Source organism: Elaeis guineensis, chromosome 2 (genome assembly GCF_000442705.2).
Source record: "Elaeis guineensis isolate ETL-2024a chromosome 2, EG11, whole genome shotgun sequence".
Classification (NCBI taxonomy): Eukaryota; Viridiplantae; Streptophyta; class Magnoliopsida; order Arecales; family Arecaceae; genus Elaeis; species Elaeis guineensis.
The window spans coordinates 4,083,151-4,089,447 of record NC_025994.2 but is presented as its reverse complement, the minus strand read 5'-3'; the positions used below and the strand labels follow the sequence as shown (position 1 = coordinate 4,089,447).

Genomic DNA, 6,297 nt, shown 5'->3' with positions numbered 1-6,297 from the left:
TTGACCACTTCAAAGGAGAAAGATGGAAAAAAAGATCAAAGAATCCAAATATTCTCAAATTAAGGTGATGATCATGTCCTTGGTTTTTTTGAGAATGGTAGGTTTCAGTACCCATCAATGAGGAAAAACAAAGAATATTGTATATTAACGAAGACTTCTTGCATCTCGAAGTTGTCTCATAGCTTAAGGTGGTTGTGGTGATGTTTGGCTCGTGGCCAGGGTAAGAAGTTTCTGCGAGAGTAGAAATGTTTGGATCAAAGTGGGAGGACCGAGGGGTCAAAATCTCTTACCTTTATAACTGGCAAAAGCCATAGATTCTTCATGATATATGTTGGTTTCGCATGTTTTCTTTCAAGGTCACTGTGGACGGTATACAGTTGCGTACGATATGGTTCAGTGTACAGAAATATTGCATCTATTCGGGTAGAAGTGCGAAATGAAAACATTAGATCTTAACATGTTTCTGTGTTTTTTCTTGCTCTTTCCTACGTTTCAATTTTTTGCTGTACAAGTACAAGCGACACCTTTTATCAAAGGTTCGTATGGAAGCTTAGAATAATTGATTTCCCCCCCTAATGTACCAAGTGTTTACTAGTGCTTCTTGTTTTTCTCCTTTTAGAAATAAAAGAAAAATGATGCTAGATTCTTTCCAATGTTGCACAAGGCCTTTTCCTTTTTTTTTTTTTTTAAAAAAAACCTTCAAATCTTGCACTTCCAAAGTTATCATATATTTGATTTTCTATACGTGGTCATTGAGCTTTGTTGACTTTTTTATACTTTGTCATGGATCTTTGCAATCTAGTCATTTTGATAAAAGCTTTTCAACTAATTTTAGACTATATCTTTCTTTGATCTGTTGCGTTGTCAAAAATTCAGAATATAATACGGCCATCTTATCATCGCACAAAGCTAGTTATAGAAAACTGGTATGAAAATTGATCCCATATAAAATAGAAATTTTTGTATGTATATCTTTCGAAATATTAGATTTTATATAAATATCCTCTCAAAATTAATATTTTCATGTATATCCTTCTAAAATACTTATTTTATCTGTTTATTTTTTTTTTAGCATATGTACCCACTCCATCTAATACCATTAAAGAATTAACGGATTTAAATTAAAATGACTAAAATATCTTTAATGAACAAATATGCAAAAAATGATATTTTTAAGGATATACTGCAAAATGTAACTTTTCAAGGGTATTTATGTAAGTTTGCATATTTAGGAGGATATATACGTATAAAGAATATGAAAAAAATTCAAACACATTAATTAATTAATATAGTAATCTTTATAATTTTATATTTATTAATTAACATCGTAACTTTCTATAGGTTGATTTGGAAAAGCATGTGCTCAGGTCTTGGTTTTTCAATTTCACCTTCATCAATTATTTGCTTAACAATTTGCAATGACTGTTGCTAATTCTCTTCTATAGATGGACTCCCAACAACAATGTGGCATGCAAAAGCACTGTCCGATTTTTGATATGCTGGATTTTCTAAAAGAATCTGCCAAAAAAGTCAAACCTCTATTCTTTAACATCATTGCTATCCAACGAGAAAATGGCTTCCGATGATAAATGCTCCAAGCCTGGAACTAGTCGTTCACCATGTGTATTGCCTGGTATTAGGTTACATTTGAATATTCTTGCAACCACTTTGAAAGATAGACCAGTCACTAAAGAGACATAAGCTTTTGGGAAACAATTAATTAACATGCTATGTTCTGTTGGCCTCTTTGTCCCAACGACATTTGGGTAGAAAAGTAAGTCCTTGGAAAAGATATGAGTCCTACTAGAAATGAAGTCCAGAACCTTCAGATTATGCATGATGGTGCATCTCCTTTGCATGCTTGGTAGGATTTGGCAATAGTGGTCCCAAATCTTGAACCTATTAGGATTGATATACGCTCTCAAAGTCATGTTGTCTTTTATGAACTGATATGATAATATTTCAAGATAATTAACTGAAATATAAACGCAAGCAGAATTTGTGTCTGTCATTTGATAATTGCTAGGTTTAAATATAAGCCAGTTTCTCATATACCAAAATATAGGATCGCATCAGAGAACTCAGGGCAATCCAAATGGGGTCATTGACTTCAACATTGAATGATGATAGCTCTCAGGTGCAGCAAAAAAATATTATCTAATTGTAAAAATATTGTTTTGATTATTGTAGAATAAAATAAATTGGTAAAAGAAAATTAGATCCATATCAACATAATCTCCACCGCTCCAGTAAAACATGCGATCAAATATGCAATTAGCAAAAGAAGAAAAAATTAAATATAAAAATTAAATCTATATCAACAAATAAATTATGTTTGGTAATAATTATAACTACGACCCAAATAATTTGAAAGCAAATAAGGTGCAAAAATTTTGATACGTATTTTCAAGGATATATCAATCAAGATTGTGGGTAGGCATTATCTTCTTCAACTGAAGCTTCCATTCTTTCAACTTGCTTATGAGGTTGCCCTTTATTTTTTTACCCTTCTGGTGCTATGAACACTGCATGCATACTTCCTATAATTGATACTTTTTCTTGAACTATTTTTCTTAGGCCTGCAATATTTTAATGATAAGTTATCACTAAGTTAGAGTAGTTCTATATGTTACCTTCCAGACTTCTTCGGTGCAGAACATGAGGATACTGAAGCTTGAGATTCCTCCACTACTGAATTTTTGCAAGTCTTTGCATGATGCCCAAGTTCACCACCGTGCTTGCATATGTGTATCTTATTCGATGTATTTTTATTTGTACCTTTGATTCTCTTTTTTTTTAGTCTTCCTGGAGGTCTTAGACTAAGCTTAGGGGGCCGTACTCTGTATCCAATATCAACTTTTATCTATTGGATCTTGTCAGGTAATGGTTTAATTTCTAACGCATAGACAGTCTTATACTTTATAATAGTGAAGTACTCTGAGATATAATTTTCTAACTTTGTATCTCTCGTACTACAAATAAAAGTTGTAGCATGTATATAAGAAATACATAATATCTCTTACAAATGATCAGAGCATATTTATTCGTTGAAGATTATTTCATATATTCCATTAGTCTCAATTACTTCTGCTTTGTAATCATTTGTTCTGTAAATATTATAATCTCCCAACTTAAGACTGATTTTCCTTATATATTTCATTACCACCGGAACTAAATTCCTCTTTCAGCGAGTAGCCATTGTCCATCTTGCTTCCATCTTCACCATAATTTTTTGTCTTACAACATTGAATAAATAATAACTGTCTATATTTAGCCTAAGAAACTTAGGCATTGAATGACTCTACAAGATTATTCGTTATCTAGGAACACTTAGTCATGATGCCAAATTGAGATCTCTCCATAAACCAATAATTTCAGTATTAAGAGACTTGAATGCCTTGAAACTAGCCTCAATTTTTTGTATGCCATTGTAGCTGCCTATACCATAATTTTAAGCCAGTGCCCTGGAAACTTTATTTAGAAGTTTTTGTACAGATGCCTTATGCATTTTCTATATTCTGCTTGGGGGTATATCTGTTGTACCACTTCTTCTAGTTCTTTTGTTGATCTGATATAAGTACTATAGTAAATACTTTGAGACATAATTTTCTAACTTTGTATTTCTCTACTACAAGGGAAAGTCGTAGCATGTATATAAGAAATATATGCTACTCTCACAAATGACAAGAGCATCTTTGTTCATTGAAGATTACTTCATATCTTCCATTAGTCTCAATTACTTCTATTCTATAATTATTTATTCTGTAAACATTATAATCTCCCAACTTAAGACTGATATCCCTTATATATTTCATTATCACAAGAACTAAATTCCTCTTCCAGCGAGCAGCCATTCTCCATCTTGCTTCCATCTTCACCATAATTTTTTATCTTACAACATTCAATAAATCAAGAACTGGTCTATATCTAGCCTCAGAAATCTAGGCATCGAATGACTCTACAAGATTATTCATTATATAGGAACACTTGTCATGATGCTAAACTGAGATCTACTCCATAAACCAATATTTTCAACATTAAGATACTTGAATGCCTGGAAACTAGCCTCAATTTTATTGTTTGCCCTTGCAGCTATCCATACCGTAATTTTAAGCCAGTACCCTGAGAACTTTGTTTGGAAGTTTTTGTATGGATGCCTTATGTATTTATATGTTCTACTTGGGGGTATATCTGTTATACCACTTCTAGTCCCTTTTGTTGATCTGATATCAATACTAGACCTTCTAGAGTTCTAACTGACTCTTTAGATGCCTCCAAAAACTAAGTTAGCTATACTATTTTCAGATTCTATGATATTAAAAGCAACTGAAAATAAACTATTATTTTTATCAAATACTATAGCAGCCATCATCTCATCCTTAAATTTTTTCTTTAATTTGTAGCCATCCAGGCCTATGAAAGGCCTACATCCAGCTAAGAAGCCTGTATTGCAAGCTCGTAGATAGATAAAGAAGTGGTAGAAATAATGCTTGTCACCAACCACATCTAATTTCAGCTTTACTACACTATTCAGATTTTTTCTCAAAAGCTCCTCCTTGAAATCCTCCATTCTATCAAATGAATCTACCAAATTATCCTGAATCAAGGACATGGTAAGCTCTTTTCTCACTAAACTCCATGATATGAAAGCTCAAGGTAATGGAACTATAACAATCTCCTTCTTAGTTTAATAGGCAATAAGTCATCCTCTTTTTTTAGCCAACCAATCACCCTATCATGTATCCAAAATTATATGGCCATCTTGTTGCCACACTTATTCATAGATGAGCATGTATGAGGCTCATTCAATTTTTTGATCTATACATGTAAATAAAGTAATATATTAGTATATGTAATATTTTTTATAATATTATAATATAAAAGATGATATTTTAACTATAATATCTGAAATATATGACCATCATATAATAGCGAAGCATGGAACCTCTAATTACAAGTTTTATCTTTGCAAGTCACTATCATTCTACTTGGATCATTTTTGAGAACTCTTACAATAAATCATTTAGTATAGCATATTGACTTAGTGCCATCTTGAATTATTCTCAACTTGCATATTTTGCTCCTACGGTCATGTTAGGATTCTTATTATCTATCTCATACATCTCTCCCTTATACTCTATAATATTTTTATCATTATCATCATCAGAATCACAATTATAAATATTATGATAACTACTCTTGCAACCATAAATTTTAGTATATATTTTTTGTTCTTTTGGAAATATAGTTTCACCATTTATCTCAATATAGTCATATTTTCAATAGCACCAATTGAGATATCAATACCTATAGCAGCTAGAAGCTCACTTAGATTCTGCCTTTGAATTTGATCTTAGTTGCTTAATATTGATTGAGAAAGTTATATATTATCGATCTTTTTTGTGATATTTAAGAAGCACTCTTTTAAATCTTGTGCTCCTCTATCAAACTCATCAATTTGTGATCTATCTAATATTTGTCAGACTTAGGTGATAAATGTCTAATCACAGACCAAATCTTTATGCTCTCTTCAAGGCTCAAATTGAAGATATGCACTATATCATCACATAGATCCTTGCAGCAATAGTAGTCAACATCAATTAAGCAACTCTTTTGTCTCTCAAAGTAGTACTTCATTCTTATAAAATTCTTAACCTTCTTAAAATATCCTTCAAATTTCATCATCAATTTGAATAGTTGCTACTCCATTTTAAGAAGCTTGTATATTGAATAAATAAATATTAATGATAGTATTGATAAGAACTGAATTAAACACAGGACAAAGCTATTTATAATATCTCAATCCTAACAAGAATAGTTCAATAAATAGTAAAATATTTAAAATAATATAATAATATCTAAATAAAACTAATATTCAACTGAAAATTAAATAAAAAAATTAAAAACATGAAACTGAACCAAAGACGAACATCCAAATATAAAATGACCCCAAAATCTACTAAAATGATGGAATTTGAGCCTAAAAATTGGGATGAATCAGTAAACCTAGTTCATAATTATAGAGTTCAAAATGAACTTTTATTGATATATTATAAGCCCATAACTCTTTTTGGATCAAAAGTTATGACAGTTTGAAGTTTAGATCCCCATTTTGACACTCCAACCCATTTATTTGGGCTTCCGCTGTTTCCTGCGATCCATTGGTCCAAGTACTCTTCAGCTAGATATTTGCATCAAAAGAAATCCTCATTGTATTTTATATGTGCTGTTCTTATTTTTACTTGAATGTTAGTTGTTTAAGATAATCAAACTGGATTTGCATTAATTTGATGTTCC

At 31.2% G+C, this 6,297-nt stretch overlaps 1 pseudogene; it reads right to left on the bottom strand.

Annotated features, from left to right (window-relative positions):
• Positions 1-3,674: 3,674 nt before the first annotated feature.
• On the bottom strand, positions 3,675-5,709 carry LOC140855191 (uncharacterized; annotated as a pseudogene).
• Positions 5,710-6,297: the final 588 nt, after the last annotated feature.